The sequence below is a fragment of the Calliphora vicina genome, chromosome 3 (genome assembly GCF_958450345.1).
Source record: "Calliphora vicina chromosome 3, idCalVici1.1, whole genome shotgun sequence".
In the NCBI taxonomy this organism is placed as follows: Eukaryota; Metazoa; Arthropoda; class Insecta; order Diptera; family Calliphoridae; genus Calliphora; species Calliphora vicina.
In genome coordinates, this window is record NC_088782.1 from 7,035,684 (window position 1) to 7,061,534 (window position 25,851).

General features: G+C 30.8%; 1 protein-coding gene across 1 annotated transcript in view; it reads right to left on the reverse strand.

Moving 5' to 3' along the window:
• The window catches only part of sty (sprouty), a 38,045-nt gene extending 19,012 nt beyond the window's left edge, over positions 1–19,033 (reverse strand). The window contains exon 1 of the mRNA XM_065503576.1: positions 16,231–19,033. The gene's annotated coding sequence lies outside the window, so the exon portion shown is untranslated. The remainder of the gene's footprint in view (positions 1–16,230) is intronic.
• Between the last annotated feature and the right edge of the window lie 6,818 nt (positions 19,034–25,851).

Below are 25,851 nucleotides of genomic sequence, written 5' to 3' on the forward strand. Positions count from 1 at the left end.
AATATACATACATATATACAGACACACAGTTTGTAAAACAGCAAAATAATAATTTCTTGTTTTTGTTTATTTTTTATGTTTTTTTTTTTTTATTATTATTTTGTTTTAATGACCGACTAGAACCAATAAATAAAAGCAGACAATTTTACACCACAATATTGAAAGTTCTCCTCTATCTCTTTACTAAATTTTAAAAAAAGGAAATGGGAAATTTTTTTTATAATAAAATGAATTTAGAATTAATTCAAAAATAATTGTATATGTTGCAGGGTAATTGACCCAGCAAACCTATAGGTTTCATGTCATGTTTTAAATTAAATGAAATCAAAGCTTTTATCAAATAAAACGCTTGAGAAAGTTTTAAATATTTGTTTAATTTCTCAACAAAAAAGAGGAGTTTATTGTAAATTTGAGAAATCTCTTTATTCTCAAACATTATGCTGAACATATTAGAAAATAGAGACTTACTCAACAGTTGGGTGTGGTTTTTCTCAAATCCAACAATGCATATTTTAGCTGGAACTCAAGTTGAAATCAAGTGTAATTCCAGACTTGAGTCCAGTGTCAAGCTATTCAATTATAGTTGTATAACAATTTATATTAATAGTATTCTCCAAGAAAAACTAAACATAAATTCAAAATATTCTACCAAATTGTTCAAGTGCTTGAATTTTTAGGTCTTAAGTGCTAAATGTTCTTGAAGATTTGTGAAAAAGTTTTAAATTGTTTACTGGGTTTAGTAAAGATGTATGGCTATTATTTTACATTTGCTTGTATTTAATAATAAATTTGTATTGTTTTTAACATCCGTATTTTTAGAGTTTATTTCCTTTAAATGAAAGTTTTATTTAAGGTACAAACATACATTTATATATAGGTTTTAATACAACTACATTTTTTCCCATAAATGAGAATTTCAATTAAAATTGACTGCGCAGGTCAGAAGTAGCACGTGTTAAACAAAAGTTGGATATAATATATATCAGTGTAAAGGAAATTAAGTCTTCATTTGACATATTTTCAAAAAATTGTTAGTGGACTTAAGGCTGGAATTACACTTTATTTCAACTTAAATTATTGGGAAAACTTTCTTCTAGAAAGCGCTAAAAATTGGATAATTTTGGTAATAACATAAATATTTTGAAAATAAATTAAAATTTAAAACTAAAATTTCACTGATTTTATATCTTCCAATATGTTTACTAACGACAACATTACAGGTCAAAAAGAGGACATTAAGCATGAAGTTTTATATTTTTCATCAGCTCTTTTGTCGACCATTTTACCTTAATAATTTATGAAATTTGCCATTTTTAACAAAATTAAATTAAGATAACTTAAGGTGAAACGCGCCCATCCTGAACTATTTTCCAAAAAATAACTTTTAATAACTTTTATGTAATTTTAAAGGATACATATCTGTCATTTATTCTCACTTAGTTATTGAACATTATAGTGTAAACAACAAAGTTTTATTTTGCTATGAAAATGTTGAATTTTGTACCAACAAAGCGTCATATGCGGGAAGTTTTGCTTTAGTTCTTTAATTTGAAAAAAAGTGCCGCTGAAACACACTGATTGCTTACCGAAACTTATGGTGAATGTGTTTCATCAGTTTCAACGTGAGAGAGATGGTTTGTGCGGTTCAGAAGTGGTGATTTTGACATGTAAGATTTTGAGTTTGAAGACCAAGAATTGAAAATTGTTGTAAAACTCAACAAGAGCTTGCAAAATCATTGGGAGCAACTCAAGCAGCAATTTCAACGCGTTTTCGAGCAGCCGGATTCATGCAAAAGCAGGGAAATTGGCTACCATACGAAGGAGAGACCTTGAAACACGATTTTGCATGTCCGAAATGATGCTTGAACGCTATAAAAGACAATAATTTTTGCATGGAATCATTACTTGCGATGAAAAATGGATTGTCTTGATTCATTGTTGACCTCAATTAATGAGAAGTTCTTTTGCCACGGATTCCATATGTTGCCAGAAAGATGGGAAAATGTCATATTTAACAATGGCAAATACAAGCTGGCGCAAAAGTAATCCTCCTATCAGAAAATGCTATAAATTTTGCGATTGGCCCCTAATGTCAGTTCTGTTTTGACATTTGTGTAGTAAACACATGCGAAATACACGTTAATAAACAATGTTACGCTACATTGCTCCAGAACGCGGAATATTGCTGACTATTTATTTGATCAATAAGGAAGATGATTTTTCATCAAAAATAATCATGAGTGATGAGGCCCATTTCCATCTTAGCGGGTACGTAAATAAGCAAAATTTACGCTTCTGGGGCACTGAAAATCCGCGAGTAACCCACGAAGAGCCATTACACCCGCTCAAAGTCACTGTATGGTGTGATGTTTTCGCTGGAGGAGTCATCGGACCTTTTTTCTTCGAAGACGTTGCGGGCCAAACTGTTACTGTGAATGGTGGGCGCTACAGAGCAATGATCAACGAGTTCTTTTTGCCGCAACTTGATGAATTGGGATTGGAAAACATGTGGTTCCAACAGGATGGTGCAACGGCACACACTGCACGTGCCACAACCGATATGCTGAAGGATGCATTTCCCGGGCGCCTAATCTCCCGTTTTGGCAATTTGAACTGGCCAGCAAGATCGCCTGATTTGACCGCTCCAGACTTCTTTTTGTGGGGCTTTTTGAAGTCGCGGGTTTATGTCAACAGGCCTCAGACTCTTGCAGCTCTTAAAGACAATATCCGTCAAGAATGTGAGGACCTATCGCCGGAAGTTTTGGCTAAAGTGATGGAAAATGACATAAAAAGGGCTCAAATGACAATCAACTGTGGCGGCGGCCATCTAGACTTGATGTAAACAAAATTAAAAGACCAAATAAAAATAATCCACAAGAAGAATCAAAGTTTTTCATATTTTTTTTTAATTACAGCCAAAAAACATCGGAAGTTTACTTTTGCGCCACCTTGTACATACTTTGAATAAATTTATATTGTACAAATGTTTCAAAATAAAAGCTAAACATTTGAATAAATACCGCATTTTAAAGTCATACACCCAACACAATTTAGAGATCCTAGAATTTCCTATTTTTAAAGGCAAAGTTACACCCTAGTATGTAAATCTGACATATTTGACATTGCACTTCTTAGCAGACTGAAGAGCAATTTCTGTCGTGCTACAGGCGTCATCTTCATCCGTTTCCCTTAGATTCGATTCGTGTCCTGTCGCAGAGGGTCTAGAAAAGATTTTCCTTATATGATAAATATTTGAACTTAACCCTCTAACCGGCCAAGGTTATTGTTTGAAAAAAAAGAAATACGTTGGAATAAAAACAAACAAAAGACAAGTTCACGTTCTTGTTTATCACAATAAGTAAATTGTTTGTCTCTTTACACCTATTTACCGTTATAACGGGAAAAATAACCAAATAAAGCAGCATTACACACATTTAACATACCCGCCTAAAGGCAGCCTTGCCGGTTAGAGGGTTAAATTCGCTAAAGATCGGAACAGATCGCTAAAAAAGCTAAATTTTCTCTATAAAGAAACGAATTAGTAGTATCCCAAAATATGGTTTACACTGAAAATATTCCAAACAAATTTTTTGGGGAAAAGCTCATATATGGATAGAATGGATGTAAATGTAATGAGTGAGTGTAAGTGTAAGTGTGTGTGTATTTTATATTTGATTGTATTTATGTGGTGTATTTCAGTTTCTTTATGTTTTATTTTTGTTTTTATTGTTGCTTAAATTACAAATCAAGTTGTTATTACACTTTTAGCTGCTTTTGTATATATTGTATTTTGTTTGTGTTTTTTTTTTTTTGAATTTGTTGGTTGTCAATGGTTGGTGTAGCCGCAGCAGTAGTTGTCAAACCGGTTTATTGTAATAATGATTGTTTTACTACACACTCTATGTTCTACTATTAAAAAAACAAAACAAAAGAGCAAACTTTCAATCCATCTTACAAGTTAAAAAAGGTGTGTTAAAAAGAAAAATACAAATAAAACCAAACCAAACAAACTTGGTTCAAATGAAGTTTTGGTTTTCATATGTATGTTTTCGATTCGTACCTACCTATTGTACAATTTAATAAAAATTTATCAAATGAATGATTGAAAATTGTGTATCTAGAACAAAAATCTAAACATTATTATCTGCTCTACCACCATATAAATGTTAAAAGTTTATTTCATTTATTATTAATAAAAAAACAATAACAAACTCACATGAGGTTGGTGGTTTTTTGTAGTTGTTAATAAAATGTAACTAAACAATCAAAATTTACTTCATACATTTATACATGTATGTATGTATAGATAAACAGATTTGTGACGTAGTTTTATGAAAAACTAAAAAAAAACGTGTTCATTGTTAAGTTTTGAAAAAAAAACGTATTTTCAACGTATGACTGAAATTATTACAGGCTAGTTTTTATACACCTCGAAGAAACACTTATCAGATGCATTTCAACATTTTTAATTCTTCAGTTTGTATGATGTTGTGGTAGTTGTTGTTATTGTTATTGCTGTTTGTAATCGAAATATAATAAAATAATAATTATAACCCAGCGGGAAAAAATGATAGGACTTCAATTTTTAGGCCTTCTAAAAGGCATACTTACACATTCTAAAAGATCCGATACTCATTCCACCCTGCCTGCTCTTAGAAGGTGTTCAAGAAGCCCTATGAATCCCCTTCTAATAACAAGTGAGCTTGTTGGCTGCCAACAGCCCATCATAAGTAGGCCTTCTCTCAGCCCTCTAACAGTAGCGAGTATGCAAGGCCTTGGCTCGCAATGACACGCCGTGTAAAATTGAAATGATTTTGCAATGCGGCAAAATGATTTTGCAAGTCCTTGTGTCTGCAAAATGAGGCATTTAAGAAGGCCTCTTTACTGCATCTTTTTCCCGCTGGGAATAAATAGGTACGTACATACGTACAGACATATGTGTAGTTTCAACACCTGTGGTTAATGAAGAGACTTGATAAGCAACTCTTTTAGACGACTGTAAATCCAACTAAATTTCAGATTATAGCAGATCTGAGCAGACACACACACACACACACTCATATACAAATGTTTTACCCAGTAATTAAGCAAGTAGTTAATGTGTCCCTTATAGACAGTAATTGTAACTAATTTCTGATCATTTGGCTAACTCCAATTGATATATTTTGGATTATTTGACATGAATGTGCTCTTTATACATCCCAGGTAATCTAGCGTGAAGTTAATTGTCACTTAAGTGGCTCTAGATAATCTAGAGTGTAGTCACTTTAAACGTTTATTTTGTACTGCTCTTTTTTGTGAGTAATTCGTACAAACTGGTTTTATACAAATTGTGTTGATATAATTAGAATATATAATTTTTAATATTGACATCTTATTTAACCTAGCGTGAAGTCAATTGTCACAGTGTCCCTAAGTAATCTAGAGTGTAGTCAATTTAAACATTTATTTTGTACAGCACTTTTTTGTATGTAATGTGTTGATACAATTCTCATACAGTTTATTTATTTTTTGCTTAAGTACGCTGACATGTCATGTAACCCAGCGTGAAGGCAATTGTCACTTTAGTGTCTCTAAGTAATCTAGAGTGTAGTCACTTAAAACTTCACTTTAAAAAGTAGTTATCTTACACAAAAGAAGTAATGTATTGTAGAGTTTTTAGAGGAAAGTTTGTCTACAAGCAATATTTTATTGGACTATCTATGAGATGCCTTTTTAAATTACTATTTGAGGTCAATCCCGCACTTTTACATTTCCCGGGAAATCGGTATTCATTTTGAAATTTCCAGGAATTCCCGTCTAGAACAAATTATTTAATTTTAAGAATGTAGACTTCTTTAAAAATCTAAAAAATTTCATTGGTTTTAAAATGTAATTAATTACAAATAAAAAATTCCAGTAAAAATTTAATATAAAGGGATAAACTGACACGATTTATAATTTTGGTTATATACAAACCTGACAAACATTTGTCATTTGTATCGATTTTGTTCTATCTTCGTTAGATTCCACATTCTGTTAATTCGCAAAAAATAAATATTTAATATTAAATCAAAACTTGAAGAAAATTCCAAAAATTTTAGTTTAATTTTTTGCGAAAAAGCAAAATACTAAAATAATTCCACTTTCGATCGGATAAAATTCTGTACAATAGTAAACATTAACGAGTTTTTGGAATATTTTGAATAATCCACTTCAATCTTTTTCCTTGTATGAATCTTCTGCATTTGTTTTGAAGCTTTAAAATTATTTTAGAGAAAATCAAGTTAAAAAAAATTCACATAAAAAAGGAAAATAATTCTCGCAAAATTTCCCGGAAAAGTTAATATAACTATAACTAACTCAGCTACATAAAGCTGATCAAGTAACCAGTTAGGTTGCTAGTAAGCTAACTGACTCTATGTAACCGGTATGTGAATCCAATGGGTTGACTATTTCTCCTAGAACTGCTGGGTAGTTTTGTTTAAACTTTATCGTTTACATAGTGTAACCCACGCAAACTGTAATAAAAGTTAAGCAGAAATTGGGTAATATTACATACTTTATTACTTTTACTGCTAACAATAATTGTTTATTGATTTTTGATTTTTTAGAAACTCCTAAAATACCCTTTCGGAGCTCATATTTGAGTTTGAATGTAATTTCTAAATCATTTATTATAATTACTCTGTAATAATTCAAAGAATTCTACTGAAAATTAATATTTAGAAAATTGACAATATGAAATTTATTTGCTAGCCTGCCAAGGTCATCCATCATCAACCATCTTTATTGTCAAGGTCTATTGCAAATATCATGTATTTAGCTTAGTTTTATTGGGAATTTCTTAAATTAATAATAAATTTTACTTTAATTCCCTCCACAAATTTAAGCACCTCTGTTTTACCACATAAATTGAAATTGATTCCAATGTGTTTTGTTTTCTATTTGCTAAAAATTTTATATGAAAAAACGTGCTTTTAATAACGTTTTTCTGATCTGATTCTGAAATAATTTTAAATTTTTTTTATGAAAATCATTAAATTTTCAAATAATTTTTGAGTGTTTTTCTTCATACAAACATTTTAAAATTATCTTCTGAACGTGTTTCAGAATCAATTTACTTTATTTTGATCATATCCAATAAGCACCAAAGCCCCAAAAATTCAAGCACTTGAACATTTTGTTGGAATTTGACTTGAATGCTAATATAATTATATTTTAAACTTGAAAAATTAAATTTCTTTTTCCTGTTTCCTTTCTACTGGAGAATGCTATTGAAATAAAGTGTAATACAACTGTAATTCAATTGCTTGATTATAATTCAAGGCTGGAATTACACTTGTATTCCACTTGAATTCCAGTAAAAATGCTTATTGGCTTAATTTTTAATTATTTTTATAAATAAAAAAAATTTTTAAATAAAACCTGGTCACTTCTGTCACATTTAAATATATATCTTTAGAACTCAATTTCCAGCTGGGTATTTACATATTTAAGTTACTAGCCATATATATAAATAGTATATTTCTTTTGCACGAGTTGTTGCATATTTATGTAGATACGTATGAAAATGAGACTTGACAAAATAAAAATCCAAACAAAAAAAAATAAAAAATAAGTGAAAACTGTCAATGTAAGCAAAAATTAAATGGAATAATCAAAAGACCAGTGAGCAAAATATCAACAAACATATGACATAAAATCAAGTAAAATAAAAATGAAAAACAAAAACAGAGAAAAAAAATGCAATTATCTCTAATTTACTGAATGAATTTGAAATAAACACAGATACACTCAAACACACACATAAATTAATACTCACACGATGATAAAAGCAGACATAGATTTTTTTTTTCTGTTAAGACTGACAAAGTTATTGTTGTTATTATTGTATTTTGAATACAATACAAATTAGATGAAGAAGATGAAGAGAGGAAAAAAATGTATCAAGAACAAAAATAATAAATTCAATGCGAATACAGCATGTGACACGTTACGAGTAATTTTTTTTTTTATTTTAAAATTTTTTATTTTTATTTCGAATCTATGACAAAATCTATATTTATGCATAGATTTGCAATTGAAGATATTTTTGTTTAAAGCATAGAAATGCAGGCATACTTTTTGTATGCTTAGATTTGCCTCTATAGCAAATTTCAAAACAATAAATTAATTATTTATTTTTAATATTAATCCAAATGTAAGCAATTTTTGCTCTATTGAGACCAAGTTGATTTAGTGAAAAATACTTTAAAGTAAATATGTATAAATTAAAAAAAAACAGATAACAAAAAAAAATTCACATACAAACAACAAAACAAACTCAAAAATAAAACTATTTTTAACATTCTTATTGAAAATTTCAGCTATTTAAAGATTTTTGCGCGAAAAGTATTTTTGCCACCAGAAAGATGTCATTTTACCGTCTCCACCTCCTCAAATTTATGCACAAAATCTTAAAATGTATCTTGTGTGTGTTTTCTTTAAATATGTATAAACACATCCCAGCAGTTAATGTATCATCCCTTGTCACCAATGTCTGATCACTAGTGCAGAGAGAATTGGTCAATTGGTTACTTTATACATCCCTGGTAATTTAACGTGAAGTCAATTGTCACTTAAGTGTCTCTAAGTAATCTAGAGATCAAAACAATTGCATTTTTACTTTAATCAAGGTTAGTTTATTATAAAAAGTAAGAAAACATAAATCAAAACTTAAAATTAGTTTACTAACCACCGTTTCCTATAAATTTTTTGGACTAAATTTTCTGACCAAACAAACGAAATAGCAAGGTAACTCCGAATTCGATGAACAATAAACACTCTGTTTTTATGGAATGCGTGAAAGTCTCTTACAAAAAATTGATTTTTACAATATTTTCAAATATTTGAGGGCAAAGTTTTGCAAAAAAAAACATAAACGATGACTTAAAAAAATATAATTGTTTAGCAAGATGCCAATAAACTATGTTTTAAAGACTATAGTAAAGGTGGTTAGTAAAGTGACCACTAAACCGCCAAAAGTTAAAAGTTTATTTTGTGCTGATTCTCATACAGTTTATTTTCTTTTTGCTTAAGTATGCTGACATCCCATGTAAACTAGCGTGAAATCAATTGTCCCTTAAGTGTCTCTAAGTAAACTAGAGTGTAGTCACTTTAAATGTTTATTTTGTAGTGTACTTTAGAAAGTTGTTGTTTTACCCACCAGAAGTAATCTATTAGAGAGTTGTCAGAGAAAGGTTTGTCTACAAGCAATCGGTTATTGGTCTGTCTATGAGATGTCTTTTTAACTGACTATTTGAGGTCAATTAGAACCCATACATGTTAAAGTAATAGCTAGTAAGGTAACTGAATCTAAGTAACCAGTATGTGAATCCAATATGTTGTCTACTTTGGACCAGCTTTCAGAGACTAGCATTGTAATCAAAAAAGGTCAATTGACCACCTGTTAGGACAGGCACATGTTAAAATAGTTAGTCACTCAGCTAGTTGTCACTATAAACGATAGCTAAAATCACTAGTTCGGGACAGGCTCCTACAACTGCTGGGATACATACACACATATCTACATATGCATGTATGTAAGTTACACAGACAGTGGTGTATTTAGCAAGTACGAGTACGAGACTTTTGCTTACTACATGCAGTGCGAATAAATAAATGTGATTTTTTTTTTGTTTCTTGCTTTTTTTTCATTAAATGTTATGAATATATTTTCAAATGCATTCATTGCATATTGTAGACAAAACTTTGTATTCCAACATATGTACAGTGTTTCGTCTCTAAACAATAATTTGTATAAAAAATTTTCATTTTCTTTATGAATTCAGATAGGTAATTTCAAGAACCTGGTTTGAATATTTTTAATTCTAAAGAATTTGCAAAATTCAGAATTCTAATCTTAAGGTTGGTTCATAATTTACGAAATAAATCCTCTGAATATGTAATAATTTTTTGCGGTTTGGTGGTCACTTTACTAACCACCTTTTCTATAGTCTTTAAAACATAGTTTATTGGCGTATATGGTTAGATAAATATTGTTACGAAATTGTACTTGAATTCAAATTTTAAGTGCTGATTTAAAAGTAGCTTAATGCTTTCAAATAACAGTGCTGTAATAGCAAACTGTAACATATCTGTGGGCATTATTAAATAAAAGCTTCCAGTTGATTTGATCGTAAGTTGGCAACGCTGTATTCGAATTAGAATATTCAGTTAAATAACATTGTAGAAAGTACACCACAGGTGGCGTATGTATTAGTAAGATCTAGAATATTCGAATTTTGACAGTTAAAGAACAATCTAGAGTGCAGATGGCAGTGTTATAAATAGTGGCAGAGGTTGCAGTCGTGAGTCAGTTTATCGGAGACGCTTTTCGAATAAACATCAACTGAGTACCTTAAAGTGTGTTGTGTTTTTCAAGTAAATTCGTGTACATTATAAATTGTGTCTGTATTTCTGCGAATTTGCAAACGTGTATAAAAAACATTGAGTGACTATTTAATTCTGTTTTTGTACATTTTTAAATAAATAAAGAGTTGTTACAATTTTCAAACTACTAAAGGGCTTTTATTTGCAATCAAAAGTATCCGGTTTATTTAAAGGAAATAAACCAAACGTTTTGAAAAGGTTAAAACGTAACAATATATTAATTTGATAATTTTAAGACTTTAACAAATATTCAAAAGGAGTAACTTTGACCTGTTCCATCAATTTCACATGAATTGAGTAAAGAATACTTCATAACGTTAGCTTAGTGTGCAAACGTGCTAAGTCCACTTTATTTAATTAAAAATACACTGTTTGCTATTATTTAGTTTTTATTTCCTCCTTGTTATACTGTGATATAAATATTTGAAATATTAAAAAAAAATTGAACTTAGACCTTTTCGCTAAAATAGTTAAATAAAATGGTTGCATTACGATTAAACTTTCATCACATATGCATTGATAAAGATCTTGTTTAATTAAATAAACTTGGAACTTTATTAGAGAAGTAGTAGAGCTTTCGTAATAATGAGGTGGCGTTTTGAATCTGTTTTGAAATATTAATGTTCTTGTTCTTCATAGGGGTCATCCATACATTTGTAATAAACATTTAACCACTCAAGTAAACGAACAAGGAAAATGTTTTATGAAACCCACCACTCTGTATACAAGACATTAATTCCTCTGAGAACAAACACATACTACTTTAAAATGTGTTATGTGCACAATTTAAATGCTACTGTGGCAACGATTAAATGACGTTTTTCCTAAAAGTGTCCGCAAGTATTATTCAGTGTAGGCAACTATGTAAAATTGCTATCTGTCAATATAATTCACACGTAATCGCTAAATAAATTGTTGTGTTATTTACGACAATGCGCTAAGTTCGAATATACTGGTAGTAACTTGAAAGGTATTTTCTATTGATGTGCGGCCAACATTAAGTCCAGTCTGAGGAGGATAGCTATCAAAATTAATTACAATGAAATAAACTTTAAATGTTCACAGCTAATAATGAAGTCTAATACATGTTTTTTTATATAAATATTACTTATAAATTATAAGTTGGAGAATTAAAAATGATTAAGTAGCACTCTTCGTTGCAAACTACTGCCTGCAAACCTTGCATATATTGCAAATGTTATATTTTGTTGTTGTGTTACTGCAAAATATAGTACTTATGCTAGATTTGCAAGGTTTGCAGGGGTAGTTTGCAACGAAGAGTGATTTCTCCTATCCAAACATAACATTGACAGTAGCTTTTAGCAGCTAATTTCAGTTCATTTGAACAACAATTGTGCACCACAATATTTTTTGGTTAGAGCAACAGATATTTAATCAAATTTAGTTTACACATCATCAATTTTGGTAGCTGTAACTAAATCATTCGTTTGTCAATAAATTCAGTTCTTAACTAAACTGTTTATCCTAAGATAATGTAGATTAAATGTTCTATTACAGTTTTATATCTAATTTCCCAATTCCTAACTCGCTTAATCATTGATTTATCTCATCAATTCTTTTTAAACACTAAAAAAAATCTGTGACGACCAACAATGATCGTCACTAAATATCAACATCATCATTCATACCATTCGTAGCAAACATTAGATTTATTATAAATTTAAAACATATTTCATTTAGCTGGCATTTGTAAACGTTTTTCTTGCATACGTAAAAACATTTGTTTAATATATTTTTCTTTTTTCTACTCTTAGATTCTCTCTTATTTAGCGATCATTTAGCTGATTGTATTTTATTTTATGACATTTTTGTTTGTTTGCGTAGATTGTTAATGATTTTCGATGATTTACTTTGTAGTAAGTTGCTGACTGCTTTCAAATTCTCAGCAATTTGAGCAAGTGTTAGCAGAACCAAATCTGAAGGTTGTTAGGAGTACTGAAATGCTAGGTTTTAAACTATCTATGGCCTTCCGGCTGTCTTTCTGTTTAAAACACGCTAGGGCCCAAACGAAATTTTCCACAAATAGGTTTGTCTTCATGATTTCACCTAGCCCCCATACAAATGTCCCCCTGGAATACAGCAAAAATATGTGACAATCCTGATAAAAACTAGCTATGACATTATACTGTAATGTATGTCGATCGTATGTAAATTGGGCACAATTGTCCCTGGTCCCTATAAAAGGTCCCCTTCAGAAAATTACTTGAACATTCCTAATTGTCTTATAATAATTAATATCGTGATGAAATTGAACATAAACTAGTTTTATATGAATCTAAATCTTGTTACCAACTTTTAAGAGGATCGGTGCATAATTGACTCTACCCCTACTTGTTTATTTTCCGAACAGAACTTTAATTTGTTGGTCCATCCTAATATTTACAAACAATATGTACGTACGTCTGCATGTAAGTATGTCTGCATATAAATGTTTATATTTAAAATTTATGAAATAGTTTATTGTATATCCCCTAATTAGAAACTTCCCGTTTAACGTGACTCGTAAAATTGTATTTGTATGTACGTTTTGAAATCCAAACAAATTGTTGATAAAATTACACTGGTAATAAATACAAAAATTTCAAATTGTCTCCCTCTATACATTAAAATTTTATAAAACAAAATAACAGAATTTTCAATACAATTTAACAAAAAATTTCAAAATTAAAAAAAAATGTTCTCCTCTCGCTCTTTACATTACGAAAAGAGATTGTATTCAAAATTCTAGGACCAAGTAAAAAAAAAATGTAATCAATAGTTAACTATCTATCAGTGCTTAATTAAATCGATTATTGCAAAAACCAGTCAAGCAACAAAAAATGCAAAATTGTGTTATTTGTCGATTACAAGTCAAGTGACAGCGTTTGACTGGCCCTAATCTATTTTTTAAATGGGAAAAAAAGATTTACAAGCTCTAAAAAAAGAGTTTTATGAGAATATTTTACAATATCCTACAATAGAATCATAATGCACTGTAGAACGAGTGTATGATGACGAATAGTTATTTCAGAACAATTTTGTATATCTGAATATGATGTTAAACTCTTTAAAAAGTTTCATTTGCCATTTTACTTTTGAAGTTCCTAATAAAATTGAGGCCATCAGCGCAAAAGTGGTGCAAACCACAATTTTTTTTTTGGTTGCTGTTCTGGTCCTTAAATTACAACCATCAAAACAAAATTGGGCTAAGCTACCTTCTGGTATTCAAAACCAGATGGAGCTGAAAAAATTGTTTTGCACAGAGCATAATATAACAAAGTTGGTGTAAGTTGAATATACCACTGAGTAAATAGTTTGGGGTTACAGCACTTTTGCGCTGATAGCCTTATTTATAATGGTTGTTTGTTTCAGAAACCTGTTAAGAGCAAACTTTATATTTTTTTTAAATATATGTTAATTAAGATTAATAAAAATAAGTTTTATGTTTATCAAACAGTTACATAAATGATCATAAGAATAATATAAATTTTGTAAAAGTAATTTTTGGATTACTAGGAAGTTTTCTTTGATTTACTCAAAATGAATAATTTGTTGCTTCACAAGTTTTTGAAATAAACGATTCAATTGTGTCCTCTACGTCTTTAAATTACAAATAGAAATTGTTTTTAAATTTCTAGGACCAAGAAACTAAAAATGTAGTCAATTTAATAAGCACCAAACCCCAGAAATTCAAGCACTTTCATGCACGGATTTTTGGAATTTGAAATATAATTATGTTATAAACTTGAAAAATATTGGAAAAAATTAAACATATGGCTTGAATTTATGTTTCCTTTTTACTAAAGAGAATGCTATTGATATACAGTGTAATACAGCTATAATTCAATTGCTTGACATTGAACTCAAGACTTGAATTACACTTGCCTTTAACTTGAATTCCAGTAAAACTGCTTATTGGATTTATCTATCCATCAGTGCTTAATTACATGTGGAGTAAAAATATTTTGTAATTTTGTAAATTTGAAATTAATGTCAAGTTAGCTTTTAGGTATTTTTATTATATTGTTTAACTATTTGTGGAAATTAAAGACAAACAGAGAGCCTCAAAAGTGCGTAAACACCAGACAATTTTGTGATTTTTTTAAGATCATGAAAATCACTATAGTCCGACTTAAATCTTATTTTTCAGAACCAAATCTATTATTCACCCCAATCTGATTTTTATTCACCCCAATTATAATTATACCCTTCACCATGAGTGGCAAGGGTATATAAGAGTTTGTCATTCCGTTTGTAATTTCTACATTTTTCATTTGCGACGCCACAAAGTATATATATTCTGAATCGTTATAGATAGCGGAGTCGATATAGCCATGTCCGTCTGTGTGTTGAAATCAACTTTCTGAAGCCCCCAAATAACTTACATACACGAATGATACATCAATATCTCCGAAATTCTTCCGCTCGGTTGCTATTTAAAATCGGTCCACAAATGGCTGAGATATAAGGAAAAAACCAGGACAACCTCGATTTTTGACCTATTTTTGACCCATATCTAGATTACTAAATCATTAATATAGACAATATGGATATCTAATGATAGATATTTCAAAGACCTGTGCAACGACGTATATAAGACCATAGTAAGTTGGACCTACAATGGGTCAAAATCTGAAAAAATATTTTTTAACCCGAATTTTTTTTTTCATCAAAATTTTTTTTCACTAAATATTAAAAAAAAAATTTTAAAACTAAAAAAAAAATTATAAAATTAAAAAAAAAATTATTAAATTTAAAAAAAAAAAATTAAAAAATTTTAAAAAACAACTGGAAAAAAATTTAAATTTTGTTTACCTAAAAATATTTAAAATTTTTATTTTAAAGTATAATTTGGTGAAGGGTATATAAGATTCGGCACATCCGAATATTGCTCTCTTACTTGATTTTTTTTAAAATTTAACTGACTTTATTTACTGATTTAACATTTCCCTCGGTCGAAATGCATTTTGACTTTTAGTTTTTGTTCTGTAAGCTGTTTTGTGAGTGATGTCATAATTTTAGCACGTGAAATTTTGTGTTTGATTTTTTTTTTTTTTAATCAAAGTTTTACTAACTTTTAGTTGCCCGATCTATTCGAAATATTTTTTATTAGTTTTTCAATAAAATCATTTTAAAAGTATTGTTTTTTACACCTAAACCGGCAACAATGCCCTGAGGCACTCTTCACCTTTTTGCACCTGGTTGCTAATCTTAATTTGCAAATTAGTTTCTGATGGCTGTTCTGGGTTTATAGATAAAAGAAGTTATATTTATCAAACAGTTACATAAATGCATAAAATTATTTTATAAAAGTAATTTTTAGGTTGCTAGGAAGTTTTCTTGGATTTACTCAAAATCAATAATTTGTGGCTTGACTGGTTTTTGAAATAAACGATTCAATTACTTGTGGAGTAAAAATATTTGATAACTTTTACGCGTAAATATTGATTTGAAATTAATGCCAAGTTAGCTTTTAGGTATTTTACTACTTGTTGTAATTAAGGGCATAAATGTAAATAAAATTTATAAGCTAAAGGCATAGATAAATACACATTGATTGGAAACTAGAAAAAAACTCAATCAAAAAATTTACTCAAAATAATCACACATACGAGTGATGTTTTTGTTCACATAGTTTTCTTTACTAAAAAATTCTCAACACATAGTTTTTTGACAACTGAGTTAGGTTTTTTATCAGAAGAGTTTCCGATCTATATGTATTTATGTATGGCTAAAGGCACTAAATAAAATAAATTACTAGGTATGTTTAGATAGTATTTATGTATTAAAAATAAAAATAATTTGTTTAAAACTTACATTGTTTTGAAAAAGCAATCCAATTCAAATGACATAAAAATTCGTTCGATGAAATTATAATAATCCTTAATAAAATTCTTTTATTTTTTTTGTTTTGGGATATTTAAATTTTGAGTTTGAATAGATTCCACAATGATTTAAATCGAAGCAAATCAAATTGAATCGTAGTCAAAAGAAAATAAAAAAACGATGAAGAAGTAGAAAGAAAATTAATGATGATGTTGTTGTTGTAGTTGTTGTTGTTGTTGGCTCATAGTAAAATCATTTAAATCTTTTAGTGTTTAACTTGTAATAATCCACACAAAATCCAGACAGGAAATGACAGATGGTTGAATATGCCGCTGTTGTTTTTGTTGTTGGTTGGTTTCTTATTTAAGATTCAGATATAAAACATACATCCATCTATTTGGTTAGACATTCAAACATAGATACGATGAGTATTTTTATGTACAAACATTTATACATACATATGTAGATACATATGTATGTCTGTCTGTATGTATATTTATAAATGTATGTTTTTTTATGTTGTTGTTGTTTTCTTGTGTATATGTATTTATATATTTATGAGTAAGTAGGTATGTATGTAGAAATAAATTATGTTTTTTTTTAATTTTTGTGTAGTTACTTTTGTAATTTTTTAATTTAACACATGCACTTCTATTTCTTTTGTGTAGTTTTAATATTTTTCAATATTTTTGTAATACAATTCCCAATATTTGCTCACTTTAAATTGTGTGTAGATTTTATTTTTTTTTCAAATATTTTTTTTTTAATAGAAATTGCAAATTGATTTTTGTTAATAAAATAATTATTTGTTATTTGAACATACTACTCTTTTATACATATTTATGTTAATGAGACGTGAGTCGTTGTTGTTGATGTTTTTTTTTTTTCTTATTTTTTTCTTCTTTCTTTAATTCATTCATAAATTATTTTCAATATAAATTTATATAAACAACAACGTCGGTGACGACCACGACGAAGACGACGACGAGAACGACAACGATGATGATGATGATGAAGAAGACGACTTGGAAAACAACAACGATGATGTTGAAGATTTTGTAGTTGTTGTATTTGTTGTATTTGAATTCGTATTTGTATTTGTATACGTGTATACACTCAATTCACACAATTTCATTTTATTTTATTTGAATTATTTTCTTCCTCTTCTCTTTTTTTATAAATTTTATTTTATTATTTCTTTTTGATAATACTTTTATTTTATTTTATTTATTTATTTTTCTTGTTGAAATATTTTTGTTTAATTTTATTTGTTTTCCTTTTTTTAATTTAGCAGACTTGCAGAATGATTTGATTGATTTTTGTTGTTGTTTTTATTATTATTTTAGGCACTGAATGAATGAACTATTTTCAAAATTTTCGATTTTATTATTTTTTTTTAAAAAACATTTCGTACAACAACATGTGAATATTTATTTGTAGTAAAACTTAACGAGTTATAATAAAAATGAAATGAATGAGTCGTTGCTTAAAGGGGTAACGGATCGTTAAAGTAATTATTAGGATATTTATAATAAATATAAGGCCTAACCGTGTGGTCACTTGTTTTTTTTTTATTTTGTATTTTCAGAATGAAAAACGTACTGAGGCGGATATATACTCGATTATATGGACACGCACACTCATTCGGTATTTCTTTATTTTTTTTCATAAAAAATTGTTGTTGTTTTTTTTTGGTTAGTCAGCCCCGCGACGGATCGATCGATGGTACGAGACAGTTTTGTTAGAAACGCTTTCAAGCGAAATAAATCCAAGTGGTTGTGTATCGCGCACTGTCTACCTCGAACTAATGTCTGTCGAGGTGGTTTGTTGCATGCGTGCCACTCTCACGCGACTCACGGTGCCTGAAGTTGTAACTAGTAAACGTATTAGGCTACGTTTAAGTGTAAAAAGAGCTCAACGAGAGTCTCTTACCAAAAGTCCCAGTGTTAGAGAGCGTTTGAGAGAGTACAGAGTTGTAGATCTTTAAAATAATTCTAAAAGTTTAATTCGCCGTTAATGTATATGTTTTTGTATTTGTGTGGGTAATACAGTGAGAGAGATATATATAGAGAGAGAGAGAGAGTGAGATAAGGTAAAAGATCACTTATTTTCTTTTTATTTAAATTTTTTTTATGATTATTTGTAAGATATTCAATTATTTGTTTGTCTGTTCTTGTTTTTTTCGCCGCATTTATCGATGACGTTGGTCTTTTCCCCGTTTTTCACTTGGTTTTTTCTTCAATTAAATTAAAATTTTATTAAAATCCATTTAAAAACCCCAACTCAATCAAAATTTCTCTTGATTTTCCTTTTGGTTTCCATAAATAAATAAATAAATAATTTATTTAATTTTATTTTATTAATAAATTTAACTTTTTTTATGTACATACATACATACATATGTATATGTTAAGTTAGTTGGATAGATATACAAAATTGATTCACACTTTTTAAATTCATTCAGTTTTTTATTTTCGTTTCTTTCATTCTATTTGTATTTTTTTTTTCATTTATTTTATTCTACACGAATGCGGCGAGGCGAATACATCGACGACGAATGCGAAAATAACAAAGACAGCAACTACTAATTCATTTGCGAAAAAACAAAAAAAAAATGAAAAAAATATTTCAATGAATGAATTTCAACGTCGTTCGTTCGTTCTGCACAGTTCGATAAGGTCGTTCTTATGTACGTGTCTGCTGATTGTCAACTTTTGTTTTGTTGTAACAATCTTAATGTAGTTGCTGCTGCTGTTTGTGTTGTTGCTGTATGTTGTTTGTTTTTTCGATTTTCCAATGTTCTTAAGTTGGTGGCTGGCTGGCTGGCTGTTGTTGTAATTTAAAGAACACGAACCGTCGTCAGTCACTTACAGGCTTTTGTGAAATTTTTTTTAATAGGAAATCCAAAAAGGTAAAATGTGACAAAGTATCTTTGTATCTATCTCTATAGGTATGTACATATGTATGTTTGTCAGTCTCAGTCAGTTAGTATGTGAGTAAGTATAAATGTATTAGATTGAGCGCTTGTGTGTTAGCATGTGTATCTGTGTGTGTGTGTGTATAAATGTTATAAGAATAGTGGAACAAAAAAAATCAAACGTACGTTGATACGCACTTTTTTTACTCCGTCCGCTTTGGAGGAAATATGAAAAACGACTGATTCGCACACATACTTGCTCTCCTCAAAACTAAACCAGCTCCGAGTGAGTGAGTATTTGTATGATTCAGTGTTGCCAGACACAATTTACCTCATGTCCCCAAACTTAAAGTCAATGTCTCCAAAGAATCCCCAATTCCTCCAAAAAAAAAAAATTATTACAGAAATCCAATTTTTCAAAAAAATTCTCTGACTTTTTCCATCATTCTGGCAACATATGGATTCCGAGCCAAAAGAACTGCTCATCTTTTGAGGGTAAGAACGAATCAAACCAATTTCGGATACCCTGTTCCAAAGTGAAGCGAATCCCAGAGAGAGCGATCTGCTTCGATCGAAACAAAATAGTAGTCGGACGGGGCAGGGTCTGGAATATAAAGCCGATGAGTCAAAACTTCCCAACCACTTCATTCTAAATAGTTTTTATCAGGTATTGCAACATGTGGCCGAGTTATGTCTTGATGGATTATTACAGTATCATGCCTGGCCGCATATTCTGGGCGTTTTTGGAACAATGCTCGCTTCAAATGAATCAGTTGTTTTCAGTACAGGTTCCCTGTGGTGGTCTGTTTATATTTCAGCAGCTCATAATAGATAGGATAATTTTTCTCTCGGCTTAAATTCATATGGTACCCAATTACCCTGCTTTTGGATGAATCCTGCTGCTTGAGTAGCTCCCAATAATTTTGCAAGCTCTTGTTGAGTTTAACAACAATCTTCATGGAGTAATGCCACCAATCCTTGGTATTCAAACTGTTTTGAACTTCTGAACTGCACGCATGTTGAAACCGATGAAACACATTCACCATAAGCTTCGGTGAGCAATCGGTGTGCTTTAGTGGCACTTTTTTTCAAATTAAAAAACTAAAGCATAACTTCCCGCATTTGACGATTTGTTGGTACAAAATTCCACATTTTCCAAGCAAAAAAATTTAGTTTTTTGAATTTCCCGCCTATTAACTTAAAAGGACAACACTGCAGCTGTCAACAGGCATCTGTCAGTTTACTCCTATCCAAATTTGCATAATCAGCAAATTTGAGGGGAAAATAAAACCAATGTTAGGCTTAGTAAATACTATGGAAACTCTGCACCATCAATTTCAATGGTAAAAAAGTGGTTTAATAAATTTCGTTGTGGCCATACAAGCACGGAAGATGCCGAACGTTCTGAACGCCCAGTAGAGATCTCTACACCCGAAACAATTGAAAAAATATAACGATGGCCGATCGGAAATTGAAAGTGCGAATGATTGTGGAAGCCATAATCATCTGACATGGCTCAGTGGTTTCAATTTTGAATGATCAACCGCAGTATGGATGAGTTTTTGCGCCGTTACACAACCGTGGACCCACTACAACATACCAAAGACGTTAGGTCTTACAGTAAAAACATTATGTTTCTCGGGATGAATCGGCGCCAAAGAAGGCCAATATGGGTTTGTCAGCCAATAAAGTCATGGCGACTGTCTTCAAAAGAGTAAAATAATCAATAACGAATATTATGCGAACATATTGGGTTGAATTAATGAGGATTTGAAAAAAAAACCAACGCATTTGGCCAAGAAAAAAGTTAATTTTCACCAGGACAATGCTAAGGTGCACATATGCAGTTTCATTGGCAATAATCTATGAATCAGGCTACGAATTGCTCCGTCATTCGCCTTATTCTCCGGATTTGGACCCGAGTGACTATTTATTGTTTTCATACCTGAAAAATGGGTCGGAGGAAAAAGATTTGACTGCAACGATGAAATCCTCCCACAAAGAAATACCTATTTTGATAGAACAAAAGGAGAGCACAATGGAGACTATGTTGAAAAATTAAAAAGTCACGGACTTTTAAAACACAAATAATTTTTTTACTTTAAATATGAATAAATACTCGTAGTATTTAAATTCTACCAAAATTTTATAAATTTCATGTAATATTCCCAAATTGTGTTAAAATCCATCGCCATGAAAATCTGTCTTCAAATTAATTATGAAATCCTCAATTTGAAGAGAAATCCCCTCATCTGGCTGCACTGCTGTATGAAAGACTTGTTCAGGTTCATGAGTGTGTGTGTCTGCGGATGTAAAATAATGTGAATAAAACATAACCCAACTAACAAAAGTGTCTCCAAAATTACAGACTTGCATATAAACCTTATTGCAATTTTAAATGTACCTTCGAAAACCTCAATATAAAACTACTTTATATTTAAGCATTAAATTCACCAGATATTTTAATAATAAAAACGTTAAAAACCCAATCCCAGCAATTTGCTGGGTATACCTCAAAGATACTTTGTTAATTTCATAAAAGAGAGCAAAAATTCGTGTGTTTACTGAGAGGGAGCAACCATTAATTTCATTGATAACTGAGGCGAATTTAACTCAATTCTAAATAAATACGTTTGGTATTCGGAAATGTTCGTTATTTCAATGTTATTTTGTTGTTTTTCTTTTTTTTATTTATTCGGTGTGTTTTTGTTTTTATTTTGCAAAACTTAATCAATTGCAACCTTAAAAATAGCGAGCAAAAATTTCATTGATAAATAACAAGGAAATTTCACATTACTGCTTTTTTTTATTTATTTTTAATTTTACACAAACATTTAACAAACACATAAACATGTGCAAATACATACTACATGGTAAATACATGTGTGTAAATATCTTAATACTTGTGTGTTTAAAAATGTATGAAAAGATGTAGGCCAGTGAGGAGACTTTACCCTTTTACGAGTACAAACGTTTGGAAACATACACACAGCACTGTGTGTGTTTGTCTTCAATTGGATGTACAATTTCCTCTAGCAAAGATTTTGAAATACAAAAACAACAACAACAGCACGAAACAAAAAAAAAACAAACGGAAATTGAAAATATGCCAACTTGTGGGCGCGCGCTCTCCCAAGCAAACTGAATGGGGGGCAAGCGAGCGTATAATGAGAAGAAGGTGTACAATAGTGCTCGCAAAGTGGCGAATTCATGTTGGTAGTTTCAGCTTCTTCATTCATTTAATAAAAATCCATCTAAAAACTGTCTGCTCTCTCTCTCTTTCTCTATGGAGAGAGTCTTATGGTTCAATGTATTTTTGATATTGAGACAAGCGGACGGACAGATGGATGGACGGACGGACTGGTAGATGGAGGGACGGACAAAATAATTGAAAGCACGTATACCTACATACAAACAAACAAACAATCAAACATGTATCTATATATCTAGTAGATATGTTTGTATTTAGATACTTCTTGAAATAAAACATACATCCATACATAAATATTTTGTTTATTCATTTAAAAAGCACAAGTAAATCGTAAATTGTGGAAGTAGTTATGTTTGTTTGTATGTATTTTGTCTGTTTGCTTGTTTTAATGATGTCAACTTTTTCCCCACAAAAAAGGGTTAAAAAAGCACTAAATGGGTGTAGCCACTTTGTGGACTGCTTATTTAACTCTAATAAAGAACGATAAAGCTTAAAATATCGCTGTAAACGATAGAATTCACCTGATCGTTCTTTGGAATATAGAGTCCAATACGACACAGCAATACAATTTAGATGCTGTTTAGATGCTAAGCTGGGCCTCATTCAAGCTTTCGGTACCTATCTATGGATTCATATGGATTCTAGACTAAAGGAAATCTCATCAGCTTTGAACTCAGACGAAATACTTTGTATATTCTCTACTCGAACAATCTCCGGATGTGCTATTGGCATGGGTCATGCTGTACGAATAAATGAAATGTCATTGATGCAATATTTTTCCATAGCAAGCACACCTCAATCTTGTAAGTGCAAGATTTGTAAATATATAGCTCCTCGTCATGCTCCACCTACCCTTCATGCTCCATTATCCTGGCTAGGGTAAGACCCTCATCCCCCACGGGTTCCCCTTCGTACCTGAAAGTCGTAGTTGCATCCCCAGCTTCCCCTTCCTCAGTACTTACTTTAATACCCTCTACTTCCCGAAAGCTGTCCTTGAAAGTCGTGGATCCACTTCCTTCCTTAGTACTCACTTTCGTACCCACTACTCCTACTACATCTTTCCCAATAAACTTTCTATCTTCAATTTTGTTCCCACGAGTACCATGTCACACAGTGACGGCATGCGCGGACTTTGAAACTAACATACAACAGCTTTTTGCCCTGGCGCTTAGCGGTTAGTTTCTTTAAACACTAACTAATCATACAGGCCTTCGGTACTGCTACCAACCACGTTATTCTACAATGTTCATATACAACATTCAACCCATCGGTAAAGCCCCTACGAAACAAGGAAAGAACCATGTCTAATAGATGACCCGTAAAAATAATATTCTATGTCTTAATAGCAGGGCAGGCAGCGAATCGTGTCACGTCCTCCCCAATATCTAGACAAGATGATATGTACTACAGAGAACCTGTACAAGAAACACAGAATACACTTTAGATCTCTTGTCGGGGTAACAATCTTGACGAGAACTTAGTTTTTATTATTATACCCTTCAGCTTCGTGAGAAGGGTATATATAAGTTTGTCATTCCGTTTGTAATCTCCACATTTTTCATTTCCGACCCTATCTATAAAGTAATATATATTCTGGATCCTTATAGATAACGGAGTCGATTAAGCCATATCCATCTGTCTGTTGAAATCAATTTTCTGAAGACCCCTGATATCTTCGGGATCCAAATCTTCAATAATTCTGTCAGACATGCTTTCGAGAAGTTTGCTATTTAAAATAAGCAAAATCGGCGAACAAATGGCTGAGATATGAGGAAAAAACCAGGACAACCTCGATTTTTAACTTATATCTGGATTACTAGTCATTCATATAGACAATATGGATATCTAATGATAGATATTTCAAAGACCTTTGCAACGACGTATATAAGACCATAGTAAGTTGGACCTAAAATCGGTAAAATCGGAAAAAAAAATTTTTAACCAGAATTTTTTTTCACTAAAAATTTTTTTTTTTAAAATTTTAAAAAAAAATTTTATATTATAAGGGTATATACGATTCGGCACAGCCGAATATAGCTCTCTTACTTGTTTTTAAATGCATTGATATCAATTTTAAAAAAGTAGTTTTGTAAGAGAAGTTTACACTGATCTAGGAATATGATTCAATGATAAACTTAATCGAGATCGTATGACAAACTACGAATCGAGTTGAGTGAATAGGGTCTATATTAATGTATATAACACTTAATGTTCTGTCTTAACTCACAAACCCTTCACAGATAATGTAGCTTTATCTCTATTTATGAATGGTATGGAATTGGTGTTCTAGATATCAAAATTCAGTGTGATTTTCGGTGGAATACATACATTTTCAATTGTGTAAAGATACACAAGATGCTTTGATTTCTTAAAACCGGAGAGCTCGAATCAGCTTATAGGGTATTTATTCATTTAAGTATCCCACAATGATCTAATATCTATTGCATGTTATCAAGCCCAGATTGTCAAATCTGCGGAAATCGTTAGATGGATGCCTTTACAATATTTAGCAGACCAAAGACATGGAGAAGGAGATGCATGAAGGTATGGATTGTAAAAGTCTCTTGGCTAACTAAGGATGAAACCAGGATCCAGGAAGTTTTAGTTGTCTAACAATAACTGGACATGTATAAATCTCCCAGTTGAGTCTCGAGTATATTTCGAATCACTGTTGGGCAAATATTTTTGCCAAAGCACTTAAACAGAGCACAAATCTAAAGTTGGCTTCACTGGTTAGTTTGCAATAAAATGTATTTGGTATGTGTTTGTGTGTGTTGTATGCAAGTCGACTGAATACATGTTGTTTATCGTTCCCGTATGTTCGTTCGCTCGTTTGGTTTGTTAAAATGTTGTTTGAATAAAATGAAACCACAATGAAAAATTGCCCGTTGAGGCTGTCTACGATTTAGTTTAGTTAAACAGAGTTTCCAAATCGCTCCAAAATATACGGAAGAGACAGAGAGAGAGAGACGTAACGAAATAGATGGAGTGAAACAAAAAGAGACATCGTCGAGAAAGTACAAATTGAGAATAAAAGAGACTATGATTTGGATAATGCACGTTTTTCTTTTTTTTTTGGTTTGTTGGTGAGGTGTAATTTAGGGGGAGGGGGGTTTGGAAGAGAGGTTGGAACGGCGAAGTTTTATTATTGTAATGTAAAGTTTATTTTTCTTTTATAAAGCGAATTCGTTGAGTGAGTCAATCAAAATGACAGCCCAACTGACGGCTTGCCTGCACTTTTCTTCTTTTATTGTAGCGGATGTCGACAAGTATTCTACGAATGGGTGTGTATAGCATATATACACATACATATATAGGAGATTGTGTGTATTATTTGATTGTACTTAGTTGCTTTTATATTTTCCCCTATCCATAGGTGTGGAGTTATAATGATTCTAAAGCTTATTGGACCTAACGACTTTTATTGATGTATAAAGTAGATCGAACGGTCCTCTTAAAATATGATTTTAAAACTACGTTATAA